The sequence below is a fragment of the Triturus cristatus genome, chromosome 4_1 (genome assembly GCF_964204655.1).
Source record: "Triturus cristatus chromosome 4_1, aTriCri1.1, whole genome shotgun sequence".
Taxonomy (NCBI): domain Eukaryota; kingdom Metazoa; phylum Chordata; class Amphibia; order Caudata; family Salamandridae; genus Triturus; species Triturus cristatus.
The window spans coordinates 1,162,156,823-1,162,168,303 of NC_140585.1; the positions used below are offsets into that span (position 1 = coordinate 1,162,156,823).

The 11,481-nt window shown below is 43.1% G+C and overlaps 1 protein-coding gene across 8 annotated transcripts in view; it reads right to left on the reverse strand.

Moving 5' to 3' along the window:
- Positions 1–5,116, reverse strand: part of BRD4 (bromodomain containing 4) — a 1,415,251-nt gene extending 1,410,135 nt beyond the window's left edge. For 5 of the 8 annotated variants that reach the window (XM_085654330.1, XM_085654326.1, XM_085654324.1 and 2 more), the window contains exon 1: positions 4,812–5,113. The gene's annotated coding sequence lies outside the window, so the exon portion shown is untranslated. Of the gene's footprint in view, positions 1–4,811 lie in introns of all 8 variants that reach the window. The other 3 variants (XM_085654329.1, XM_085654328.1, XM_085654331.1) reach the window with 3 other exon arrangements.
- Positions 5,117–11,481: the final 6,365 nt, after the last annotated feature.

An 11,481-nucleotide genomic window follows, 5' to 3' on the forward strand; every position in this document is an offset into this window, starting at 1 on the left:
CTTCTAATAACAAAGACCCGAGTCCCGACGGGGTTCCAGCAGACCTATATAAAGGTGACCCGAAATTTTGGGCGAAAATACTGGCAAATGTTTTTAATGCCTCTGGGTCGCAAGGGTTTCCTGTATCCTGGTGCCACTCAACTATCATTCCAGTCTTTAAAAAAGGTCAGAGATGTTAATAAAAAGTTATTTTAAAAAAAAAAAAAAGGTCAGAGAGGCGAACCGCGGTGCTATAGATCCATATCACTGATTGATTCAGCAGTAAAAATTTTAAGCAAGGTGGTCTTAGCTAAAGTTACCGATTGGGCTACTGACAACAAGGTTTTATCCAATTTACAGTATGGATTTAGGAAAGGGGGAAGCACCATGGACCAATGTCTTAATTTATATCTATTAATTAATAAATATACTATAGCTAAAGAAGGTTCCCTTCAGATGGCGTTTATGGATTTATCCTCAACTTTCAACCTGGTTAACAGGTCAAAGCTGTGGAGTATCTTGCTTGAAATGGGGATTGAGCCGTGTTTAGTTTATTTTTTGGCGGACCTTCATCAGGACCTTTTAGCATCAGTTAGGACTTCCCAGGATGGCAAACATACTAGGTCTTTTAAATCAGAGAGGGGCGTCCGTCAAGGGTGCATACTGGGGCCCTTGCTTTTCACACTCCCCTGCATCAATCTCTAGTAGAGGCGAGTCTGGATATCCCGCGTGTGGGAGAATGCCTAGTTCTGGTTCTCCTATACGCGGATGATGCCGTACTTCTAGCACGGACCGCGGTCGGCCTTCAGAGACTATTGGATGCCTTTGGTGCCTACATGCAATCCCTGGACCCGATTGTGAACACTGGAAAGTCTCATATAATGACAACTGACAAAAGTTATAGAAAAACTAAATCCTTTTACTGTAATGGGGTGGAAGTGACCAGGGTGTTCTGTTTTACATACTATGGGGTACTATTTGACGATAGAGGTTCATCCCCCCCATGATAAAAAACAAAAAAAATGCAGTTACTAGATCCACATCAGCTTTACTAGGGTTTGCACAGCTCCTGGGGGGCTAGCCAGTAGAGGCCATTCTTAAGATATATAGATCAAAATGCCTTGCTATTGCGGCCTATGGCTCATCCATATGGGGACTTAAACAGCAGGTGGGGTTGCAGACAGTAGAAAATAAATTCTTGCATAGCCTCCTGTCTTTACCCCAATCAACCCCAACCTTTGCCATACACCAGAAATTAGGGCAGGGCTATTTGACGGACATCTTGAGCACCGCCCGTTACTGTGTTGGCTTAAAACCTGGCTTAACCCGGAATTGACCTTGAATCAAATAAATCGTCATTTTGTGGGCATGCATGCATAATGCATGTGTGCAAGTACACCGTTGCAGCAAAAAAAATCCCATCCAGTCATGCCACACAATCAGACAGTACTGCAAAAAGGAACTGGCAAAGCAAATATGTCCCAAAAGTGAGATCTACAGATAGGTTCAGTCCTTGCTAAGATCTGGTATGACCTTTTGATTGAACTAAAATTATATGAACAACATGCATAATTATAGGGGTTTTCAACCAGCCCATTTTATTCTTTGTCTTAATATGTAACTCACATTTTTCTTCCGTACCCTGCAGAATACAGTGCGAGGCCATTTGCAAGGTCACATCTGCAACTGACTCATCACTATGCGCGACAGTATTCTGCCCTTTCACAAGCAACATATCCACACATTAAGTAGTTACCTTCAGTAGTAGTAACTACGTTGGCCATATGTGCTTTTGAGATTGAAAAAATATTTTTGCATTTAGCCAATTTGCTTTTGATTGACGAAAATTCAGCTTTTACCAATAAAGTCCTGCAAAAACCAAACGCCCCAAAAAATCTCTCAGCCTACCCATTTCTCAATATGAAATCGTTTTGCTCAATAGTGTAGTGTTACTGTAGCACACAAACACTCATACAATACCATGAAACATCGACACTTGCCTAAGGCAGGAATATTGGCACATCGTGTGTTGCTATCCAGTTGCATCACCCACAAATAAAAGCCACACGAAATACAGCCTTAAAGAGTGACGGCTCATTAGTACGCAGCAGAAAGGAGCACTATTGTAGTTTTAGACCTTTTTTGCGTAGATCCGTGGATAATTAAACAAAAAAACACTGTTAGAAGGCAAAAGCATCAGTTCACTACGTGCCCTTGCACAACACCAAAGCAGAAAGGGGATGGGGTATTATCATTCAAACACGATATAGTATTTTAAACAATTCAAGGATGGGATTCAACAAAAGTACTTTAGTTAAAAGAAAAAAAAACTGCACACGTCTATTTTGCAATTCCATATACCTAGTGGTATGCTTAGAAAACCGTATTCTTGGGTACGAGAAACACTTGCTATCTAAATATCTTAAAGACACAGAACTTTGAGTTAGAGTAAGCTTTTGAGCTAAACACGGCATGCGTACCTCGGCCAGCGTTTCATACCATGAGCAACAACTTGTCTGTCCCAAGAGTACGAGTATCTCCAATATCCAACCAATAATCAAAGACTCGCAAAGAATGCAAATACGGGTCGCTCGGTAATTTTGTACAAACAAGTCACTGCAATGAAAGCAACTGTTTCGATCACGAACAAGCTGCACCTTCCGCTACACGATCCGTGATGCATAAACAATGCTCACAAGGTTCCAACATTAACCTTTCACAGGCTATTTGCAAAAATATTTTTAGGTCCCCTTTTTGACAAGGAACCATCTCTATAGGTTTCCCTGGAATATTGCCTCTGTAGAATCCAGCTTTAACGGTAACGCGGCAAATTGATACCATTAGGGCTAACAAAGCAGATACCTATATTTAAGGTTTAACGTGACACTTACGACAGAATGAGGAGGGTGTCCCAAGGACCAAACTCTGACTTTGTGGGAGGGTGAGCCGGCGACAGTGCCCTACACTGCCACGGTATTCCCGAAACAATGCGCCATTTGTCCGGTGCCTATGTCACCTCCGGCCACTCAATGTATTTTGTACTCACTCCTCCAACAACCTCCTTTCCTCTCTTGCTTCAAATAACGGCTATACGCGTTAGACACTAACGGCTGATTGTAAACAACTTGGAGTTGCCAGCCTGAATTAAGCAGTTGGTGAAAAGCACCAACAGTGCTATAAGGAGAGGGATTGGCTGCAGCCTTATACCCAATTCAATTAGCTGAGCCATGGACAGTAACAATAACATGTTTATGGTTCAGTGATACCTATACAAAAAAACAAGCACATCTGTGCAAATTCAAAACAAAATGGAGACACGCTTATATTCTGCTTTCAAACAAGAATGATCAATTAGCACTTCAGAGGACAGATCACAATTTTAACAGACCAGTCAAAATGTTCCATGCTATAAGTAGTTCAAAGAGTAAGAGAGAGATGTAGGGTCTACACCAGAGCAAAAGCATACTTGCACGATGACAACTTTCATGAAAATAGCTACCTCCCACAAAACTACAATGCATAGAAATCTTGGATCTGAAATCAAAGAGTGTAGGCAACCTAACCACTCGAAGCGGTGCAAATGACCCGGTCACCCCTTTGCCCGGTGCTGCTTAAATATCGTAACCTCCTTATGGCTTTACGCACACTCTCCTGGTAACACTAAGTAACCCAAGAGGGCATGCATGTTGGAAACTGATTAGCCAGATTCTGATCAAACCGGAGATTCACCACAAAAAGACCTCGGTATACATGACCGCTTACGAAGTCTACATTGGCATAAAACACATAAGCAGATCCGGTCAGCACAAAGGATTCAAGTACATAGAGCATAAAGCACATAAGCAGCGCAAGTCAGCACTTAAAGCACGCGCGTATGTAAAAGCAACAAAGGCAACCACGCTGAGGCCCGACTGTAAAGCATAATCTAATGGACAATAACACTAGAACCATAAACAGTACAAACGTTCCTACGGAAAACACTAGTCTCCCATGCAGTAAACTACTTGGAACTCATAGGCTTTCGCAAGACGTTGACAATACATTAAGCAGACCACACACAGGGCTGTCTCTACAACGCAAAACCCAGCACAGCCACTGCCGGCCACAATGTGGAAAGGAGGCGACTCTCTGACCGGTGACCCCTCCCGGCTCCGCCTCTTCTCTACAAAATGGCGGTGGATGTATGGGCCCTAGTCCTTCCTAGAAGGGGGGGGGAATACAGGACGCCCCGGCGGCCCATCCCGGCAGCCAGAGACTCAGGCCCCGCCCTACCGAGGAGGATGCGGCCGGCGGTGCACAGGCTGCGTTTCCGGCCAGACCTTTTGCAGGAGGTTTAGGGGAGCTGTCAGCACCCCGAGAGGAGAACTGTCACTGACTGGGGTTGCACAGCTGTAAAGGGGTGGTAGAGTCTAGACCCCTTATTTAAACAACACTTCACAGCCCCTCACGTCAAAGGAATACACAGGCGAAATGACTCCCCGTCACAGTCGGACACTGGATCCCTTCCACTCACAGCCCATTGCGGAGGGCCAAGAGGGGTGACACTGGCCCGCTGGGAGAACGGCCGGGACGGGTAGCGATTGCGCAATGCAGACCGCGCTGATTGTGTATGGGTAAGGGGGGAGCTAAACTGACCTTGTTCCGCTCTCACCCCGTCCCCAAATTAACAGGAGAATCTGCCTCCCGACCCCGACCCCTCCAGGACGCTTCCCACTCCCCTTAGGTGTCTGAAGGGGGCGCCAGGCAGTCACAGACCTCTCACAGAGGAGGCACTACGACGTTAGCAGGGAAAGACGGGGAGTCTTCGCCTCTGTAGCGTGGGGGCACTTTACCTTTCAGGGCGGAGTTGCGCCGCTCCAGGTTCCGTCGCCGCTCCCAGGCCTCCTCCTCCGTCCTCTGAAGTGAAACCAAAGCTCCCGGAAGGCCCCGGTGTAATCCGTTATTAGAGGGTTCCCGTGTGTGCGTTGAAAGCGTCTCCTTTCTATCCAGATCCAAGGGGGGGTCACAGAAACCAGGGGTGGGGGCTGGTTTGATGTTTCGGCGCGCGGCTGCCCCCCTCCAAAGCGCATAACACGGCAGCTCGCTTTCCCGGAGACGTCACGCGCTACTGCGTCATCGCGCGGCCACGCCCCCAGATGGAGGAGGTGATTGTGAACGACAAACAGAGAGAACGGACTACGGAATGTTGCAGCCATAGAGATGAGGCAGATGGAGGGTGATGCCATGGAAAGAAACGAAGGACAGCAGGCTAGGTCTGGCGTGAGAATGGAAGGGGGGGGGGTTTGCGGCGCTCTAACAAAAAGCTCTCATAGTGACCCATATGGAAACAAACAGTGGCAATGTTAATAGGTCTTGCATTTGTGAGAGTTAGAGCTATTGGCATTGGAAATCGCAATGTCTTTTACACATGTGTTTTGGTTTGCAGTGGAATTATGTGGGTTGGACTGGAATTGTTAGTTGTGGAATTGTGTGGGAAGGAATTCTGTCAGGACCAGAGACTCCAATTAGCAGCAAAGAAAGAGAATCCTCGCCTCCGTTGTCCTTAATAGAATTGAAAATTCTTGTCACGAATGTTCACAAATTTTTAATGTAGTGGAATTATGTGGCAATGTGGATAGATAGGACTTGGCAGCTGTAAAGATTAATTAAGAAGACAAATGTGGGAGCTACAGCAGCAACAGGGAATTAGGGGAACAGATGAGCTGGGTGGGATATATATATATATTTTACATCTTTTATATAACACAAACTCGACCCAAAGGTATTGGAGCGCTGTACATGAGCACCGTATTTACATTACATATTCTGGCACAGGGCGATTAAGTGATTTGCCCAGAATCACAGGATGTGGACGCGACCTCGAGGCTCGAACCCTGGTTTCCTGCACCAAACTCGGCAATTTAAGCCGACGGACCACATCCTCTCCCCATATGCGCTGTCTGCCATTGTTACGTAAACAAATGATAGACGAAATGCTGAATGAATCATACATAAGGCTCCCTATTTTTCATTTTTACTGATTTTTACAGATGAATACAAACAGAAAACATTCATTTTAATGTCTGTATTAATTTTTAAATGTGGATAAAAACAGAAATTTGGCAACTTTTTAACTAATTTTAAATAATGACTGCCAGGACAACAGATGTGTGGATTGGTTGATAAGGGGGTTAAAAAAAAAAGGAGTTTTAGTAAAGAGGCTTTAACAGCAGTAGATATTCACAAGGTTGATAATGAAATTTGCATATTTTCATCTTTGTGGACTGATTTATCTTTTGCGCGTATTCATAGCACTGAAACCTGGCAGACATTCAAGCATGAGAGCACATTTATTGGTTAAATAAATGTATAAATATACTAATTTCAGCTTAAGGTTTCCACGAAACCCAAAATAAATATGGATAAATACAGATAAAAATAGCTAAAAATATATATGGATAAATACAGACGGAAATGGCAAAAAATAAATACCATAAATCTGGGAGCCCTAATCATGCATTCACCCCCAGTTAGGAGATCTGGGACAGTTTTTTTTATTTTTTTTTATTTGGTTGTCAAAAACTTTTATTAAGTGCTCAAAAGTTTGCGATACATAGTTTTTTAAGGAAGTGGTACCTCTCCTCTTAGGGAGGGCAGTCCACTTTAACTTTGTTCAAAAGCACTTTGACATAAATATTCCATCGGGTAGGGTTTCAGTTTTACTTGCTATGCGCAGGTTAGTCACAGTTTTAAAAGGGCCGAAAGAGTACAGTGGGAAGGAGGGGTTTGTTTTACATTTTTTACAGGTATTACCCCTCATCAGCCAGGCTACCTTGAATCTAGTGGCACAGTGAGCAAGGGACCCACGTCTGGATATACCCATCCCACTTAGGGCGAAAAGTGTTACAAACAACGGATGGATGGAATGCTGAATTAATCATACATTCACCCCCATCAAGACATCTGGGTTAAATCTATTATTCTTTTGCTCACCATGCAACCCCAGTTTAGACCCAGCCATATGCAAATCAGTCTTGACCCTGTTCCTCATGGGAACAGTCCAGCCCAAACTGCCAAGCCAGGTCCTCCCTGGACCACAAACAAGCATCCTGGTACCAGTTTCGGATATTAGCCCTCATCAGCCAGGCAAGCTTGATTCCAGTGGCACAGTGAGCAAGAGACCCATGTCTGGGCATCCCACTAAGAGCGAAAAGTGTTACACAAACAAATGATGGACGGAATGCTGAATACTGCGGTGGCGTAGTGAACAAAAGAACAATGGATTTAACCCTGATCTCTTGACTGAGGGTTAATGTTTGATTCATTCAGCATTCCGTCCATCATTTGTTACCACAGCACTAAAACTAAACATTGGCATTGTAAATGACATTGTCTTTTACCCATGTGTTGTGGATGTGTGTGGAGTGGTATTGGTTGGAATGGTCAGTTGTGGAATTGTGTGACGTGTAATAGTGTGGTGTGGAGTGGATTTGTGTAGTGGAATTATGTGGCATGGTGTGCAGTGGAATTATGTGAATAGTAATTATACGGGATAGAATGTGGAGTGGAATTATGTGGATTGGTATTTTGTGTTGTGGCGCTGCATGTAGTGGAGTTTAATTATGTGGTATTCTGTTGAATTTTGTGGCATGATGTGGAATTTTGTGGTGTGGTTTGGATGTATGTGGTGTGTTGTGTCATTGTGTTGTCGAGTTGAATTATGTGGTTTGTTGTCTAATTATGTGGTGTGGAATGGACATTTGTGGGGTTGAACTGTGTGGTGTTGAGTGAAATTTATGGAGTGGAGTAGATGTATGTGGTGTGGTGTGGAGTGGAATTATGTGAGTTGGATTGGAATTGTTAGTCGTGGGATTGTGTGGCGTGGAATAGTGTGGTGTGGAGTGGAATTGTGTAGTGGAATTAAGTGGCATGGTGTGCAGTGAAATTATGTGAGCAAACATCTCCCATACGATGCAAAAAAGAAGAGACTGAGGGCTGTTAATGTTGTTATCTGACCCTATCTATTGTTATAATAACAAATTTCTTTTAACCTCTACCATCAGATGATTTTCTCGAACCTATCTGTACAGAGTTTTCTCTTTGATAAAGGAGCCTTTGCTTGCGCACAACATGAGTTCTGCTGCTTTCCCTCCCAGCTACAGTGTTCAACTGTGAAACGAGTGCAGGACAGTACAATCCTATATCGTGTCATATAAAACCTGCTTCAGTATAAACCAGCACAAGACATCCCAGGTAGGCTAGCACAATGGGCAGGAAGCTCTGATTGGCAGTGTCTAGACTGAGAGGGTGGCAGCCAGACTCCCTGACAGTTTCTCTGCCCTCCCTCTGGAACAGTCCAGAAGCATCTCTCTCGCTTTCTGAATGCCCTGGAACAACTTCCCTCCACCCCACAGTCTCTCCTTCTCCCGCTTGTGTAGGGAGAGACACTTTTATGGGGTGATTGCTCAAAACTAGTTCTCAAGGACAAACTTATAAGGTGGCGCTGTGGGGATGGGCGCCTGCTCCTGGGATCTGTGTGGAAACACCATGACATGTACAAAGGCTGATTGAGTTTGTTTCATTCCTTTATTTTATGATGCACTGTACAGGTGAGCAGGCAGGCAAATCACTGCACTTTTCCAAAGTGCTGAGAAGACAGATGTCAATGCCACTGAGCACTAGTCTGTGCACAAGGGTTTGGCTCAGTCACCTGCAGGTTTGAAAAATGGTACATAAGGCAAACATGTGGGAATCTAAGACACCCGTACTGTTGGAAGACATTTGCAAGCTCTGAAAGGCCAATGTAGCAAAAATTCTGCCCACATGGCTGTACATAAGGTAGTGTTATGCATGGGGAAATGTCTCCCCATGATTACAACTACACATTGTTTCTCCTTGATTTACTCCTGCCTTTGTCAGCAGGAAGTAATTTCTAGGATGGGAATGGGTTGAGAAAAGTTATGGGGTGTTCCACAAAATTATTATAGCACCCTACCCTGAAACACCGCACTGTCCACTATACATGAGTAAATCGTTTTACGAGTGCAAGGGTAACTGGTTACCTGGTTAATACAAAGAAATTGTATGTTGAAATAGTATTGTGAATAGGACCTTTAACAAATAACAACGGAAGACCAGTTCTTTCAGAGGATAGGACTACCCTTTAGTTTAATTCGGGTTAAACTCAGAAGAAACGGCACTCCAGAGCTATAATATTTCGGGTAGTTAGCTTGTCAGATAGTTGTTGTTTAGCATTGAAAAAAATTAATTACATGTTGAATAGCGACTTTTTTAGATCACACATGCAAAACGACGTTCTTAGCCAAATACAGCAACTTTTCAAACACTTTCAATGTGTAAAATATTCACATTCAAATTAGCACAGCTAATTATGTGCCACTGCGTAAAAGTGCAAAAGCCCCTCCTTGCAGTCTGTAGCACTGATGCAAATTATGTATGTATGCCGGCCACTGAATGCTGACACTGTACCGTTTGTATCAGTGATTTAGCGTGCAGCACATGGATTGTTGCTTGCAGCGCCTGCATATTAAACCTCATAGTTATATATATTTAACTAGTTCTGTCCCACTAATGTTTCTGCGCACAGCTCAAAGGAAGCAGGCTCTGCCACAGCAGATTGTTTCATGTGGGGGGAAAGAAAAACGAAACTCGTCCGCTCCCACCCAAACACACTGGCCTAAGCCCAACCATATTTGGAGAGAGGATGTGGCGTAACATCCAAAATTGCCGACTTTGGCTCGGGGGAACCAGGTTCAAGTCAGTGTCCCTGCTTAGTTAAAAAAAAAAAATGATGATTTTCTGTTAACAAAAGGCCACTTCATTGAGCAGGGCATAAACTTTATGTGCGTGTACATGGTCGTTCCATCACATTCACTGCCCACAAGAAGCCAAGCCCGCGGGGTCTCTGATAGGTCTTGACAATGTCATGTGAGGCTGAGGATGCCCAATGAGAGAGCAAGTATGCTCTGTGACAGCACAGAATTAATGAAGGGATGACCAGGAGAAACAATGAGTGAATACTCCAGGGGAGTGAACAACTTCAAAAAGAGGAGGGATAAGAAGCCCAGTTACCCACTGGCAAGGTAGGATTTTTAAAAGACAAGCAAATAGACAAATCCAAACCCATGGGAGAAGTCAGACCCCACAAAGTACATACAACAGATCACCTGACAGTGCAAGCGCTGTCTAGACGATAATGTTTCGAAACACCCCTTAAAGATGCGCACAAAGGGAATTAAGTAACATTTGTGGAAAAGAACACAATACTCGCAAAGTTCTGCAGGCAGTCTTTGCACCTATTTATATAGTTACCAAGTTTTTAGATTGCCTATGTGTGATATTTTCATGATTTCAGTGCCCTTATGTGATATCACCTCCTTTTTACTCACCTCCACCACTTCCCTTTTTAGTCTAGTCAAATTAGTTAAAAAAAAAAGAGCTAACCTAGAACTAATTGCAATACAATTTCTGTGAGTGGACTGTTATTGGCATTTTTCCGTAGAAAACGATGGTGAAAAGTCTACCACTCTATCATGTCATGACGCGTTAATCCAATATGGCAGATTTTTCAAAATGGCTGCCCATTATTAGAGATATAGGGTATAACTGTTTATATGCCCATGTGTGGTATCATTTAATATGTTTTTAGGGATGGGAAAGTCAAAAATGACATCAAAAATTGTTTCTGATGACCATAATATCAAATTGGGATTAATACAATAAACAACGATAATTATATGTTAATATGCCAAACATAGTTTTGACATTTTTTTTTATTTACATTTTTTTAACATGATTTGAAAAGGATAAACAAATTTCAACTAGATAATATAGCACTTCTCAATATGACACTGACAAATGAAAATTGTTAAAGAGATAAATTCAAACAGCACTCCTCAGTATAAGAATAGTATGATTTCAATCATCGTCCATGTCCACTTCCATGGAATTGCAACAGCTTATTCCTCGACAATCCGTGCACGCATCTGTGCACACTATTCCCTGTCTTTTGCATATACATTGCAGAGTTGCACATTGACTCTTGCTACAGCCACATTTCACAAATTTTAATAAATGATCTGGTGCTGGTGCTTGACTCATTCTAATGGGAGCCAATCTTCCATCTTTCACTTCAAATCCCCACTGTAATGGATCCATATGAATACCCATTCACTGCTGCACCTGATGATATACTCTAAGTGAATGAAATTTGCAGGCATCCTCTGTAGGAGGCAAGACTTCCGGTTTCACAGGTATTGTTAATTTTGTTGCCTTTGAAGTGAAAGTTCGAAGTCTCATATCATGTAGTGTGCTGTCTCCTGTTATTCCCCCATACAACTCTATAATAGCATTAAGAACAGCATTTTTAATTTCTTCTGTTGATTTTTGTGAAGTTTGGAATATGGCAACACTTTCTTTGAAGCTGCCTGATTTTCTTAGCAACTTTATGGAGTCACATTTTCCTAATCCAAATGGTTTGGAGGTGGTATCACATCCTAATAC